This window comes from Pseudorca crassidens, chromosome X, assembly GCF_039906515.1.
Source record: "Pseudorca crassidens isolate mPseCra1 chromosome X, mPseCra1.hap1, whole genome shotgun sequence".
Classification (NCBI taxonomy): Eukaryota; Metazoa; Chordata; class Mammalia; order Artiodactyla; family Delphinidae; genus Pseudorca; species Pseudorca crassidens.
The window spans coordinates 103334409-103351790 of record NC_090317.1 but is presented as its reverse complement, the minus strand read 5'-3'; the positions used below and the strand labels follow the sequence as shown (position 1 = coordinate 103351790).

Below are 17382 nucleotides of genomic sequence, written 5' to 3'. Positions count from 1 at the left end.
AGAATGGGTAAATATATAATGGAATATTCATACATTGGAATACCAACAGGCAATGCAAGTGAACTTTACAAGTGAGACCTTTTTTGAGGGACTGCTAAGAATAATGCGCATACAGTGGGAAAGAAGAGATTTTTGTATTAAGAGAGGAAGATTACCTGGGTAGGGAATAGTTTTATAAATTAGTATGAATATTTTTGTTCATAGATATTTTTGTATTTTTAAAAATGTTTTCCCACACACAACTTTATTAAGGAGGGGAATTTTATAATGTGCCCTCAGGAAACAAAGATTCTGCTCTGCCTACATTAAGCAATGTGCACAGTATGTTATATAAACAGTTTTGACTAGGGTAAAAACAATTACAAGCTTCTTAAAATAAATTTTCACAAATAAGTTATTTACAAGGTATAGAAAGAGACTTCAGTGTGAATCAGGCAGTTGGATAGTGTAGATCCAGTAAGTTATCATATATTACTTGGGACGATTAGTTTTTATGTGTTAATTTGGCTAAGCCATAGAGGACAGTTCAATCAAATACTAATCTAGATATTTCTGTGAAGGTATTTTATAGATGTGGTGATGATGTGGTGGATGATATGTGATCTAAAATCAATAGACTTTAAGTAAAGGAGATTATTCTCAATAGTAAATGGGCCTCTTGCAATCCTTGGGAAGCCTGTAAAAGCAAATCTGAAGTTTCCCTGAAGAAGAAGAAGTTCTGCCTCAGATTGCTGCATCAACTCCTACCTGAGTGTTTCCAGCCTACAGTTCTGCCCTAAGCTTTTCAAACTTGCCAGCCTGCTCAACTGCCAGCCAATTCCTTTAAAAAAAAAAAAAATTGATCTATTTACAGTTCTCCCTTGGTATCCATGGAGGATTGGTTCAAGGACCACAACTCCCCCCCCCCCCACCCCTTGGATACCAAAATCTGTGGATGCTCAAGTCCCTTATATACAATGGTAGAGTATTTGCACATAGTTTTTGCACATCTTCCGTTATATTTTAAATAATCTCTAGATTACTTATTACCTACTATAATGTAAATACTATGTAAATAATTGTAAATATAATGTGAATGCTAAGTAAATAGTTGCCAGAAGCTGTAAAATTCAAGTTTTGCTTTGTGGAACTTTCTGAAACTTTTGGGGGGAATATTTCTGATCCTCAGTTGGTTGAATCTAACTAATGACTATTTCCAGTGGTAAAGATGCAGTAAAAGTCCATGACATAATGTGGCAATAGAGATATGTAAAACATCATTATTGAATCCTTCAAGTCAAATACTTATAAAAGGCAAGTTTCTGTTTATCCTGAATTTGATACCTTAGAATATTTTTGTCAAACAACAAGTATAATGAGATAGGCTGTTTACTCCTAATGTTACTGGAGAGTAGGTTCTTGTTGCAGAAAGAATTCAGAGATGCGATAGGGAGGTCAAGAAAACAAAACAAGGATTTATTGAGCTATAGTACACACTCAAGGGGAGATTGGACAGACTCGGGTGAGTAGCTGCCCTGAGTTTCTTTGGCAAGCTGGTTACAGGGTGTGTGGAAATGAATAGGCGGAATATTCATTGGGAAGGGAGGAGTTTTAAGTCATATTTCCTGATTTTCATCCCAGCTTCACCTTCCTGAGGGAAGGAGTGTTTTTTGTCCTTATTTAGTCTTGATGGGAAGCATCACGGTGTAGGTGCCTGATGGATACTTCTTACCTGCAAGGCTAATTTTATTGTAATGAGGGCATAATGAGCAAAAGGTTACATTCAGACACAAGATTCCAGTGTTTCTCCACCTTTCTTTGTCTGCCTCCAGGACCCCTGTCATCCAAAATGTGTAGTTTCCTGTCAGTCTGGAGGTTCCTGCTTTTCTTTGCTCATGGACCCCTGTTGTTCACAAGATGTATGGTTTCCTGCCATTTGGTCCGTGCCCCCCTTTCTCTGCTCATATCTAGCTATCTGCCTATTCTAATACTAACTGCACTGAACAAAGTGTGGAAAGAAAAGGATGAGTACAGGGCTTCAAATTCCCAGCTCAAGTACCTTGTAAATGACCTGAAAGTTTCTGGGTTAGCCAGCTCAGGCTGTGTCTTAATCCATTCAGGCTGCTATAAAAAATATCATAGACTGGTTGGCGTAAACAACAGACCTTTATTCTCAGAGTTCTTGAGGCTGGGAAGTCCAAGACTGAGGTCCAACAGGGTTTGGCTTCTGGTTAGGGCTCTCTTCTTGATCTGCACAGGAGCAACCTTCTCACTGTGTCCTCACATGGTCTTTCCTTGATGAGTGTTCATGGAGAGAGAGACAGATCTCTCTTTCTTTTCCTCTTCTTATAAGGCCATCAATCCTACTGGCTCAAAACCCCACCCTTATGACATTATTTAATCTTAGTTGCCTCCTAAAAGCCAAATTTCAAAGTATATTCACACTGGGAGTTAGGGTTTCAACATATGAGTTTCGGGGAGGACATAGTTCAGTCCACATCAGTTTCTACGTCTGCCCTGAAATAAACTTTAACTCCTATAGCCACAGGGCTGACATTGCTTAAAACCAAACCCAGAGCCTCTTCCTGTGAGGAGCTAAATTCAACACAAATTGAATTACCATCCTTCGGGGGGTCTTCTGTTAAAGTGAGGTTATTTATTAGGAAAGAATGGGATCCTGAATTTTAGAATGGGTATATATGGGCAGATTGCAAATAAAGCTGGAGAAATTAAATCCCTAAGTTCTGCTAAAACCTTTGCCAGAAAAGGCAGTCTTTCTACCCCTATCTGAAGAGGTTAACCCTGATTTGCCTGAGAAACCATTAACAATTATGAGGAACAATTAACTCATGAGGTAATTGTCTGGTAAGACACTACTGATTCTCCCCTGGAGCTACCCTACTATGTTTGCTTCTAGACCTGTAAATAGACCTAATTTCCAGCAGGACTTGAAAGACGAAGATGAAGTAAAATGGCTGACCCATGAGGAAGTGTGTTTTAAAGGAACTAAATGATTTTTCCAATTTATATGGACAGAAATATGGGGAGTATGTGTGAGAATGGAGAATAAAGGTATCGGGTAAAAGGAACATAAAGTTGGGTCAGCCTGAATTTATTGATACGGACCCATTAAAGAGATTTTGGATTCAGTGTTGCAGCTCAAGGGGTTAGAAAGGGCTCTAATAGTTTAGTTGGTTGGCTGAAACATGTACCAACCAAAAGCTGCCTATAATATATGAATTTGAAGTGCCAGAATTGCGCTGGTATACTATAGAGAAAGGGATCCAAAGGCTTAGGGAGGTTGGAATGTTAGCCTGGTTTTATCATGTAAGAAATGTTCACCCACCTGGGGAGGGTCCAGAAAACACACATTTCACCACAACTGTCACTCTTTTCTGTAGGTCAGAAATTATACCAAAAACTGCTGTTAATTAACTGATATTCCTACATACAATGATAATTAAATCCCAAAGTGGCAGACACCAGTGGTAGCACTTATTCACCAAAGATAAGGTAGAATGTTTACAATAATGAAAAGGAGAGTCAATGAAGACTTACCTATGGCATTGGTTAGTTAATCATGGCATCCCTAAAAAAGAAATAGATGGGCAGTCTACAAACTTCTTATTTTATCTGTATATATGGAAGAGCTCTAGGTGGAATGAAAAGAAGTCTAACTTAAATGATTAAAACAGAGAATGACTATCCCTCAATCAATCCCCAGAGTTGAGCCAGTTTATAGACCCAGAGCTCTTTGAATGAAGGGGAGTCTGACTCCCCTTGTACAAAGACCTTGCTATGCTGTCAAAAATTTATACTCTTAATTTTTCTCCCAGCCTACCTCAAAGGGACATATAGCCTTTTCCCAGAGTAACTGTGCTTTGAGGAAAAGGAGATACCATTTCTTTAGCGACTATCGGACACTGGCTCTGAACTGATGCTAATTCCAGGAGAACAAAAATGTCTACCAGTCAGAGTAGGGGTTTATGGAGGCCAGGTGATCAATGGAGTTTTAGCTCAGGTCCATTCCCACTGTGGGTCCAATGGGTTCCCAAACCTATCCTGTGGTCATTTCTATACTTCAGGAGTATGTAACTGGAACAGACATAGCCAACAACTGAAAGAATTCAGATTTTAGCTCCCTGACCTGTGAAGTGAGGAATAAGATAGTAGGAAAGGCCGAGTGGAACCACTAGAATTGTCTCTACCCAAAAAATAGTAAACCAAAGGGAATACCTCACTCCTAGAGAAATGGTAAAGATTAGTGCCACCATCAAGGACTAGAAGGATGAAAGGGTGGTGATTCCCACCTCATCTCCATTGAATTTGTCTATTTAGCCTGTGTAGAAAACAGATGGATCTTGGAAAACAACAGTGGATCATCATAAACATAACCAGGTGATGATTGCAATTGCAGCTACTGTTCCAGATATGGTTTCATTACTTGAGCAAATTAACATATCCTTGGTACCTGTTATATAGCTATTGACCTGACAAATCCATTTTTTCTCAAACTTGTTAGTAAAGACCACCAGAAGCAATTTGCTTTCACATGGCAAGTGAACAATAAATCTTCACTCTCCTAACTCAGAGGAGGAATATCAACTCCCCAAGCCTATGTCATAATTTAGTCCACAGAGAATTTGTTCACCTTTCCCTTCCACAAGACATTATCAAAAGACCATTAAATTGATGACATTTTGCTGATTGGATTTAGTGACTAAGTAGTAGCAACAACTCTGGCCAAACCCAGCCAAATGTTGGGGAATTAATCCAACAAAAATTCAGGGACCTTCCACCTCAGTGAAATTTCTAGGTGTCCAGTGGTGAGGTGCATATTGAGATATCCTTTCTAAGGTTAAGTTGTTGAATCTGACCCCTCCTACAACCAGAAAAGGTACCCAATGCCTAGTGGGTCTCTGGATGTTGTAGGCAATGAATTCTTTATCTAGTTGTGCTATTCCATCCCATTTACTCAATGGCCCCCAAAGGCTGCTAGCTTTGAGTGGGGCTGAGAAAAAGAGAATAGTCTGCAAAAAGTCCATGCTGTCATGCTCTGCCATGTGGACCATATGATCCACCAGATTCAATGCTGCTTGAAGTTTCAGTGGCAGACAGAAATGCTATTTGGAGACTTTGGCAGGCTCCTATAGGCGAATCACAGTACAGATCCTTATGAATTTGGAGCAAAGCTCTGCCATCCTTGCAGATAACAACTCTCCTTTTGAGAAACAGCTTTTGCCTTGCTACTGGGCCATGTAGACAATGAACACATAGCCATGTACCACCACATTCCCATGCGACCTGATCTGCCCATCATGAACTGGGTGTTACCTAACACATCCAGTAACTGGTTCTAACCAAGCCACAGTGTTAGGCATGCACAGTAGCACTCCATCATCAAATGGAAGTGGTGTATACTTGATTGGGCCTGAGCAGGTCCTCAAGGCACAAGTAAGTTACATGAAGAAGTGGCCCAAATGCCCATGGTTCCCACTTCTGCTGTACGGTCTTCTCTCTCAGCCTGCACCTATATCCTCATGGAGTTCATTACTATCAGTTGGCTGATGAGAAGAAGAACACTTGGGCCTAGTTTACAGATGGTTCTGCACAATATACAGGCACCACCCCAAACAGGGAAGCTATAGCACTAAAGCACTTTTCTGGGACAGTGCTAAAGGACAGAGGTATAGGAAAATCCTTCCAGTGGGCAGAACTTTGAGCAGTACCTCTGCTGGTAAATTTTGCTTGGAAGGAAAAATGGCCAGATATATGATTGTAGACTTATTCATGGTCTGTGGCCGATGATTTGGCTGGATTGGTCAGGGACTTGGAAGGAACACAACTGAAAAATTGGTGACCAGGACATTTGTGCAAGAGGTATGTGGATAGACCTCTCTGAATGTGTGAAAAGTGTAAAGATATGTATTTCCCATGCGAGTGCTCAACAAAGAGTGACATTAGCAGAGAAGGATTTTAATAATCAAGTGGATATGATGACCTGTTCTGTGGACACCAGTTAACTTTTTTATCCAGCCACTCCTGTCATCTCCCAGTGCGCTTATGAGCAAAGTGGCCATAGTGGCAGGAATGAAGGTTATGCATGGGTACAGAAACATGGACTTCCACTCACCAAGGCTATCCTGGTTATAATCACTGCTGAGTGCCCAATATGCTAGCAGCAGAGACCAATACTATGGCACCCAATATGGCACCATTCCTCAGGGTAATCAGCCAGCTATGTGGTAGCAGGTTGATTACAATGGGCTACATCCATCATGGAAGGGGCGACACTTTGTTCTTAGTGGAATAAAAACTTATACTGGATATGGATTTGCCTTCCTTCCACACAATGCTTCAGCTAAAACTACCATCTATGAACTTACGGAATGCCTTATCCATCATTATGGTGTTCCATATAGCATTGCTTTTGATCGAGGAACTCACTTCACAGCAAATGAAGTGCAGTAATGGGGCCCATGCTCAAGGAATTCACTAGTCTTACTATGTTACCTGTAATCCTAAAGCAGCTGGTTTGATAGAATAGTGGAAAGCTCTTTCAAAAATTCTGACACAGGACCAGATAGGTGGAAACTCCTTGCAAGACAGAGGTAACCTTCTGTATATGCTCTAAATCAGCATCCAATATATAGTACTTTTTCTCTGATACCCAGGAGTCACAGGCCTAGGAATCAAGGGGTGAAAATAGGAGTAACACTACTCACCGTTACCTCTAGTGATGCACTAGAAAAATGATGCTTTCTGTCCCCAGGACCTCATGCTCTGTTGGTCTAGAGGTCTTAATCTCAAGGGAAGGAATGCTTACATCAGGAGATACAACAATGATTTCACTGAACTAGAAGTTAAGACTGATACCCAGCCAAATTGGTCTCCTCATGTCTCTAAATAACAGACAAAGAAAGTGATCACTATACTGACTGGGTTGATTTATCCTGATTTGTGAGAGGAACTTGGGTTTCTGTGATTTAACAATAAAGTCTGTCAACAAGAAAAAAAAAAAAGGACTTCCCTGGTGGTCCAGTGGTTAAGAATCCGCCTGCCAATGCAGGGGACACGGGTTCCATCCCTGGTCAGGGAACTAAGATCCCACATGCCGCGGGGCAACTAAGCTTGCGCACTCTGGAGCCCACATGCCACAACTAGAGAGAAACCCGCATGCCACAACGAAGATCCCATGTGCCGCAACTAAGACCCGAGGCAGCCAATAAATAATAAATGTTAAAAAAACATGTCAGGCATACATTTCTAAAAAAAAAAAAAAAGTGATCCATGTTCTCTATCCTGCTTAAGGAATTTACCCCCTTCCTTGATCCCCCCGCCTTTTCTCCATCATCAATTTCTTCTCTACTTGCTCAGTCCACAGTGTACAAACATGCTTTAGTGTCTCCCACTTGTAAAAAAAATCTTAACGTTTCCCAATCCCACAATCTGGAATATAGGAGATCCCTTAGGGCATCTCTTAGTGCTATCATGCCCTGTCAATGGAAAACTATGACAATCCAAATCAGAAAGGACTACTAATGACCCAGACACTTCATGAATGAAGGTTTGGGGTGGCGCATTAGGCAAAGAACCATTACCAGCTAAGGGGATTGCTGAGGGTAAAGGAAATACAGAATGGGTAGTAGAAGAAGGTAGTTATAAATACCAGCTATGATCATGTGACCAGTTGCAGAAATGAAGACTGATTACTGCGAGTATTTCTTCTTTATATTGTTGTAAATATTTTTGTGTGTATGTATACATATTATAGTATATTATACCTTTATGTATTATTTTATACATATTAATTATATATACTGTATATAATAAATATTATCTTTTCTTTCTTAACTAATTATCATCTGACATAAGATGTATTCATAATAGTTAAGTTTACATGACAGCATTCAAGTTACAGGATAACATGGAAAAGAATGAACATTACCCAAGGATTTCACATCCCCTCCTGGGGAAAGGGTTAGCACAGTTTTCTTTGTACACAAGAGAGTTGTTTCATGTTAGGTGGAAGTATGACATTGTTATTGTCTTTACTGAAGGTTAAGTATGGTTAAAGAGATGCATATGAGTGTCAAGTTGACAAGGGATAGACTGTGATAGTTTAATGCATCAACTTGGCTAGGCTGTGGTACCCTACTAACTTCAAACACTAATCTATTGTGTTGCTGTGAAGATATTTTGTAGTTGTGGTTAACATCTATAATCAATTGATTTTAAGCAAAAGAGATTATTCGTGATAATGTGGAAGGGCCTCATTCAATTAGTTGGAAGTCCTTAGAAGCAAAACTGAATTTTCCCTAAGGAAGAAGAAATTCTACCTTAAAACTACAGCACCAATTGCTGCTTGAGAGTTCCCAGTCTGCCAGCCTATCCTAGAGATTAGACTAGCTAGTCCTCAAAATCATGCATTTCAATTTCTTGAAATCTCTCTCTCTCTCTCCACACACACACACACACACACACACACACACACACTGGTTCTGTTTCTGTGGAGAACCCTGACTAGCGCTGATTTTTTTTTAATATTACTACAATAGGCCCTATTAATCTAGTGTGTTATGTAGAATTTTTTCTGGCATCTGGCTATTAATCTAACATTCAGGGAGAACGAAAATGCTCACAGACTTGAACTCAGTGGAAGGTTGTATTTCTGCTTAAACAAATAATTCAAGGTTAAATGGTTGGAACATTGTTAGATAAAGGATGCTTATGGCTTAAAAATCATTGACAGAGCTCTTACACTGTTAAAGCCCTCAACCCTACTAACTTCATTGCTTTTGGAGTAGGCATAATATAGACATGTATGTAACAATATTTTTAGACTGATATCACAGAAGACAGTATCTATTTTTAAGTGAATTGGTGAGGAAATTATTACTAGAGTGTCAAAACTGAAGAAGAAAAAACATTACCATTCAACTTAGTAAATCTATATAATTATGTTATATTTTTGCTTTTCACATAATTATTTCATAACCTCCTAACTCTAATCACTCTTCTGCCTCCTGATAATTTAGCTAAAATTTAAGTATTAAGTAGTAAAAAGTTGTTGAAAAATCATCGCTCATCCCCTCCAGAGCCTTCCAGTCCCAAATCTCAGCATCAATCACAATCAACTGCTTCTTTATAAAAAAATTTAAATGTTTAATTTCAAAGCTGCAACAATAGCAAAAATAATTTTGAAAAATGAAAAAGAAAATCAATTATGGTCCTACCAGCTAAATACAATTTTCATTTTTGCACGTAAGTTTTAAGTTCTATGTACATAGATATTCTGCATAACTTCAGTCATAGTATATAAGACACACACATATTTTATGCATCTACATACTCCAAAATTGTTATATTAAAGACTGCATAGAAACAGGGGATTAGGTGGGAGTTGAGAGTATGGATCACACTCAAGAACGGGGAGAGAGTTACCCCATGCAAAATCATTTTCCTGAATCTTCTGATCAAAATCTATAAAGTTCATGTGACATAATTTCTTAAACCATATTCCTATTAATGGTTGTTTCTGATTTAATGCCATTTAGATTATACTGTATCATAGGTAGGAATAGCTTATGGTTACTCTTACCAGAAACCTAAATACAATGTCTTAAACACAAAAAAGGTAGACTGAAGTGGTCAGTCCAAGGCTGATCTTGTTTTCGAAGGAGACAACAGTGATTTAGGCTTCTTCTATCTTTTTGCCCTTTATCCTTTTTTACATGGCACCCATACTCAAGGTTATAAGATAGCTGTAGGAATCCCAACCACCATGACTGATACCAGACAAAAGGCCATCAACTGTTTCCTGAGAGAGTTCTAGATTTCCATATTTATAGATTGTGAGAGTATTTATGTGATTTATATGCAAATATAACTCAGTAATTAACTAATCATAGCTCTAGTAGCACGTACTTATGAAATGCTTAGATATAGGTATATATATGTGTGTGTATATGTAAATGTGGGCATATACATACATATGTAACTAAAAATTAAGTGATTACTGTTCAAGTAGCAGATATATACAAAAAGGTATAATTGAAGGAGAGATCTCAAGAAGTTGGCAAGAAAGTAAGAGGAGTCAAATTAGCCTTGGGAGCCAATTACATTGTTCAGTATAAGTTTGATAATAGCAGTTCTGTGCATCCCAGTAGACTGGAGATGATGCCTACCTCTGAAGCACCAGAAATGGTGCTGAACCCCTTGAGCCTTGTGGGTAAAGTGAAGATGTCCACTAATTGAGTTTTTACAAGCTGATGAGATTGCCTTCCATGAGCAGCATTTGTATTCAAGTTGTTATTATGTCGTAAGAACAATTAATCAGGGGCTATGTGGGGTGATTTTAAGGTAATGAAAACCAATCAAAAATGTCCAGTAATGGGCTTCCCTGGTGGCGCAGTGGTTGGGAGTCTGCCTGCCGATGCAGGGGACGCGGGTTCGTGCCCCGGTCCGGGAGGATCCCGCGTGCTGCGGAGTGGCTGGGTCCGTGGGCCATGGCCGCTGAGCCTGCGCATCCGGAGCCTGTGCTTCGCAACGGGAGAGGCCGCAGCAGTGAGGGGCCCGCGTACCGCAAAAAAAAAAAAAAAAAAAAAAAAAAGTCCAGTAATAATCTGTTATGGTAATCTAGATATATGCTAATATAGTTCAGAACAAGGACAATGGTAAGGAAAACAGAAAGAGGCATAAATAAAAGGAAGTTCAAGGAAAGAACGTTTCAATTTTTATCTGCGTGCACAGAGGAAAAAAATTAAATACATCAAAAATACTTCAAGATGTCCATCCGTAAATGCCTGAGAAAAAAGTCACACTCCTGAGCAAAAATTTAGCAGTATTTATATTTATATTCCTCCTTCTGACTTATTTCACTTAGCATAATACCTTCAAGGTCCATCTATGCTGTCACAGAAGGCAGAATTTCAGTCTTTTTTTTTTGCCTTTTATTTTTTAATTTTATTTCATTTTTAGAATTTCAGTCTTTTTATGGCTGAGTAGTATTACATTATATATAATGCAGCATTCTAGTTTGATGTGGTTCCACTTGTTTATTTTTGCATTTGTTTCCCTTGCCTTTGGAATCAGATTCACAAAAACATTGCTAAAAATGATATCAATGAGGTTACTGCCTATGTTTTCTTCTAGAAAATATTTTTTTAAATGTAAAGGATTTATAGACATTAACTGGATATGTTGCTTACAGGTTATACATTTAATACATTTTATGCATAAAACAATTGTTTAAATCTTAAAAGTTAACGAATCCTTACTAGTTTATACCATTCACTCTGCTTTCAGCTTTCTCTAGATGGTGAGATATACCTTGCCAGCTATTTTATTCTTTGTTGTTAAGACAACAACATCTGGAAGTCCCAGAAGGCCAAGCACGTAGGTTTTAAGACATTCAGATTTTTAACAAGTGTCAAGGCTACTGTTCCTAGTTTCTTTACTGAAAATAGCATCATGGTGAATGATTTCAAACCTCTAATTGATGATTTTTCCTCTTGTTTGGACAAGAATGTTTTATGCAGTAAATAAATTCCTCTAGAAGCCCATAGGAGAAGCAATCCTGCTTTAACACTTTCATTTTATTCCATAAGATGAGTGATTTGTGAGTGAATTGGGAATACAGAATCATTTAAAAAAATGTTATATAAAAATCTGTCATTGTGCAGATCATCACATACCTTCCAACAGTTATTGGATACTTGGGAAATGGGAGAGGGAGCTGTTTTATTACCATTTCAGTCTCTTTGAAGTTTAAAGTTTAAAATATTGCTGGTTTCTTGGCAGTTAATAATTAGCTTTTGGCAAAAACATATCTTACAAATTACAAGAAATTTCAAATTTACCTAAACATTTCTGCTTTTTATTTGAACTCTTTATACATTTGGATTGTTCAAAAAGTGAAATTATCTCTCTTGAGGTGATAACTTGAAAGCTGTAATTTCTAAATAGTGTTTTACATAATGCCCACCTCATACAAATAAGATGATCAGGTGGAAATTTCCTATGCCCTGTGAAAAAAATTATTAATACCTATCTTAAAGAAGCAGGGACTATTCAATAAAATGAGAATAGAAATCACCCAGAAAGGACAAGAATAATCACACATGAGCTGTACAGTTACATAGCTGAAATATGCAGCCTTAGAAACCAAGATGGAACTCCATTTAAACACAATGGATGCTATTTTGTTTCAAAATTTATATATTTACTCTTTAATCCATGAGGTATTTAGATGACTTGTCATTATTTTCTAGTAGAGAAAAATTATTTTCAGGGGATCATGCCATTTTTTGATTCTTTGCTTTTATTATGACATCTGGTTTTTTATGGTCTGAGAATATGGCCTATAAGAATCTGTTTGGGAGAACATATTTAACTTTTTGTTTGTAGCCAAGCTCAAAACCAATACTTTTAAGTTCTATACAAGTTAAATAGATTAATATATACTCTCTTACAGAGGGTAAAAAACTTACCTTCTGACAGAGGGTAATCCCTCCCCCTCATTCCCTCCACTCATTCATATATATATATATATATATATATATATATACACACACACACACACACACACACACACACACACATTGTATTGTTTAAATCCCAAGCAGCCATACTTCTTTTTTGGCTTAAACAAGTACATTAAAATATTTTACCATGATGTTTCTAGTATTCTGGTATTGTCTAGGACTTTTTGCTTTATGTATTTTATTGCTTTTTTGTTTGGTGCATAAAAATTGTGACAGTTTTATATTCTGTTGATTATTAATTGTGCTATTGTAGAAATCTGTATTAGTTTTATATTGCTGCTGTAAAAAATTACTACAAACTCAGTGGCTTAAAATGATGCACACTTATTATCTTACAGTTCTGTAGATTAGAAATCTGACACGAGTCACTTTGGATTTACATCACCTGCATTCCTTCCTGGAGGCTCTAAGGGAGAATCAGTTTCTTTGACAGTGACAGCTTCCAGAGGCCACTCACATTCCTTGGTTAGTGGCCCTCTTCCTCCATTTTCAAAGCCAGTAACATTACAACTCTCTCATCTTTCTGTGGTCATATCTCCCTCTGTCCACAGACAGGAAAGGTTCTCTGCTTTTAAGCACTCCTGTGATTAGGTTGGGCTATGCCAGATGATCCAAGATAATCTTCCCTTCTCCAGATCCTTAACCTCAGTCACATTTCCAAGTTAAGGTAACATATTCACAAAATTACAGGAATTGTAGCATCCACATCTTTGTGAAGGGGAACACTCTCCCTTTTTGTCATAATTAATGCTTTTGGCTCTAGTGTTGAATGCTGCCTTTTATGATATGAATATTGCGTCTTCTGATAGATTTTTCTTCCTATTTGTTTGGTAAATCATTTCTCATCACTTCTTTGTTCAGCATATCTGTGTTACATTTCTAAAGTAATTTTTAGGGGAATAAATATTTGCCCAAATATTTTTTCACTTTAATTCCTGGCAATTAGGATGAATTAGCCTATTTTAATTTATTGTGATAACTGATTTAATTGATTTTATTTCTTTCATCTTCGTTTAGGTATACCATCTAACTTTTTTTGTTTTAGTAACATAAGAGAAAGGCAGTTACCTCCTAAGTGCCCTGACTAGGATTAATTTAGTTCATCAGGATAAATAACTTTGGGGGCCAACCATATTTTTATGGTGAGGTGGTTTCTTCAAGTATTGCATGTAACAACTTACCTAGAGTAAAATTATCTTTGTTTGCAGATGATATGATCTTATTCATAGAAAATCCTAAAGAGTCCATAAAAAATTGTTAGAACTAATAAATGAATTCAGCAAAGTAGCAGGATGCTGAATTAACACAATACAGTGGACGAACCTTGAAAACATTGTGCTAAGTGAAAGAATCAAGACACAAAAATTGCATATTGTATGATTCTAGCTATATGAAATTTCCAGAATAAGTAACTCCATAGAGACAAAAAGCAGATTAATGGTTGTCAGGGGCCAGGGGTTGGAAAGAATGAGGAGTGATTGTTTAACAGGTATGGGAATGCCTTTTAGGGTGATGAAAATATTTTAGATTTCGATAGAGAAGGTGGTTGCAAAACATGATTGTCCAAAATGCCGCTGAATTGCATAGTTTAAAATGGTTCATTTCATGTTACATGAATTTCACCTAGATTTTTAAAAATTTTAAGGTGCAGGAGAAATAAAGGCTTTCTCAGACAAACAAAAACTGAGGGATTTTGTCACCAGTAGACCTGACCTGCAAGAATGGTTAAAATATATTCTTCAAAGAGAAGGAATAGGACACAGGTCAGAAATTCAAATTTATGTAAAAAAAAGGAAAAGCATTAAAGGAAGAATATATGAGGGTAAAATAAAATGTTCACTTTTCTTATCCTTATTTTATTTAACAGATAACTGTTCAAAATAATTATAGCAACAATGTATTAAGCAATTATAACTTATGGATAAGTAAAATGAATGACAGCAAAGTTTTAAGAGATGAGAGGGAAGAATTGGAAATACTCTATCATAAGGTACCTGCACTACCCATGAAGCAGTGGAGTGCTATTTGAAAGCGGTCTTAAATTACTTGTAAGTGTACATATGCTGTAAATTCTAACGCAACCCCCAAAAATCTTCAAAAGAAAAACAAATGGCATGCTAAATGATGATGTTCAATTAAAACCAGAGAAGCAAAATAGAGTGGGAGACCAAAAAACTGGGAGGGAAATAGAAAGTAGTTACAAAGATGGTATATATTAATTCAACTATATCAATAACCACTTTAAATGGCAATGTTCTACATACCAATTAAAAGAGAGAGGCTGACAGAGTGGATAAAAAAACAAGACCCAGTTACATGCTGTGTACAAGAAACTCACTTTAAATATAAAGACACAGCTATATTAAATTGAATGGGGGCTTCCCTGGTGGCGCAGTGGTTGTGAGTCCGCCTGCCGATTCAGGGGACGCGGGTTCGTGCCCCGGTCTGGGAAGATCCCACATGCCGCGGAGCGGCTAGGCCCGTGAGCCATGGCCGCTGAGCCTGCGCGACCGGAGCCTGTGCTCCGCAACGGGAGAGGACACAGCAGTGAGAGGCCCACGTACCGCAAAAAAAAAGAAAAAAAGTGAATGGATGGAGAAAGATATATCATGCTAACAATAACCAAAAAAGCTTGCATAGGTATATTAATTTCAGACAGTTTCCTGGGCAAATTATTAGGAATAAAAAGGTAAATTTTATAATGATAAACTGGTCATTTCCCCAAAATGACAAAACAGTCCTTAATGTGCATGTGCTTAACAGGAGAATGTCAAAATGAGTGAGGCAAAACTGATTGAACTGCAAGGAAAAATAGATGAATCCACTATTATAGTTGGAGACTTCAACACTCCTCTATCAGTAATTGACAGAACCAGCAGGCAGAAAATAGTGAGGTTACAGTTGAAGAGAACAGCACCATCAATCAGTGGATCTAATTGACATTTATAAAACACTTCATCCAACAACAGGAGAACACACATTCTTCTCAAGCTCACATGGAACAGTCAATAAAATAGACCACCGTCTGTATTATAAAACACACCTTAACACATTTTTAAAAAACAAAAATCATACAAAGTATGCTCTCAGATCACAATGGAATTAAACTAAAAAATAACAGAAACATAGCTGGAAAAATCCCAAAATAATTGGAAAGTAAACAACATACTTCTAAATAGCTTTTCGGTCAAAGAAGTCCAAGAGAAATTTTAAAATATTTTGAACTAAATGAAAGTGAAAATACTACTTATCAAAATTTCTGTGACATGGTAAACAGAGTGCTTAAGGGAAAATATACCATTGAATACATAAATTAGAAAAGAAATATCTAAATACAATAATCTTCCACCTTAGAAAACTAGAGAAAAAAAAGCATTATAAACCTAAAGCAAAGGGTATAAAGGGAAAAAGGAGAAGAGATGATTGAAATTGAAAACAGGAAATCAATAAACTCAATGAAAACAAAAGCTGGCTCTTTGAAAAGATCCATGCAACTGATAAAATTCTAGCCAGGCTAACCTAGAGAGAAAAAAAAGACACAAATTCCCAATATCAGAAAGAAGAGCAAGAGCATCACTACTGTTCCCAAGTCATTAAAAAGATAACAAAAGAATACTCTGAACAACTCTATGCCCGCAAATTTGATAACCTAGATGAAATGGACCGATTCCTTAAGAGATACAGTTACCACAATTAACACAAGGAGAAACATATCATCTGAAAAGCTTATATCTATTAAAGAAATTGAATTAATAATTAATTACCTTCCAAAAGAGAAAGTACCAGGCCTACATGGTTTCACTGGTGAATTCTATCATACATTTAAGGGAGAAATTATACCAATTCCTTCAAATCTCTTCCAGCCAATAAAAGCAGAAAGAATACTTTCTAACTCATTCTATAAAGCCAGCATTGCCCTAATTTAAAAATAAAATAAAAGTACAACAAGCAGGGAAAATTGCAGACAGATCAATGTCGTTAACAAACATAGATACAAAAATCCTCAACATAGTATAAGCAAATTGACTCCAACAACATTATAAAACGAATAATACACCATGACCAAGTGGGATTTATTTCAGAGGTACAAGGCTGGTTCAATATTCAAAAATCAATTAATATAGTTAGTCCATTACATCAACAAAGAGCTTATCCTACTGAAGGCAGAAAATCAATACTAATCCTTGCTAGTAAGTTGTTATACATATTAAGGACCAAAAACAACTGTGAATTTCTTCCCCCTCCCCCTACTCAAATGCAGTTGTTTTATTCCTTCTCCCTCACTATATAGTGCATATATTGGGGGCAGGTAATTTATCTTTTTTATATAAAGGAGCCACATCTGGACTTAATGAATAAGTGTAAAACCAGACATCATTTACTTTAAGCTAGATTTGGTAACTAGATGATGAGTCTGTGGGTATTTCTCAGTTTGAGAGGGTATAAATGCATTGAAAAAAAGTAAGAAAAATATCATATGTATGTATCAGGGAAAAGCACCTATATAAGTATTGAACTAGGAAATGAATGGAATGTCACTGTTGGTGGTATTCCCAAGGGCACCCCATGCTCCCTTCCTTAGTTTATGGAAATCCAATTTGTTCAAGTAGCAATATGTGTGTCATTCTCTAAACCTTAGGGAAACTATGATTGACCTAATCTAAGCAAAATAATTCCATTTCTATTTTGTAAGAGATTCTTTTTAGGGGTGGAAAGATAACCCACTTATGCGTAGTCAGAGCCATAAGGTAAAGGATGCTGGAGACTTAAGAGAAAATGTATACTTCTTTTAACTTTAGTTGAAATTTATTTTATGAGCAGATACTTAGAGACACTTCAGTCATTTTTGGACAATGGG

General features: G+C 37.1%; 1 pseudogene; it reads left to right on the top strand.

Moving 5' to 3' along the window:
* The first annotated feature begins 3777 nt into the window (after positions 1-3777).
* Positions 3778-7681, top strand: LOC137216705 (uncharacterized; annotated as a pseudogene).
* Positions 7682-17382: the final 9701 nt, after the last annotated feature.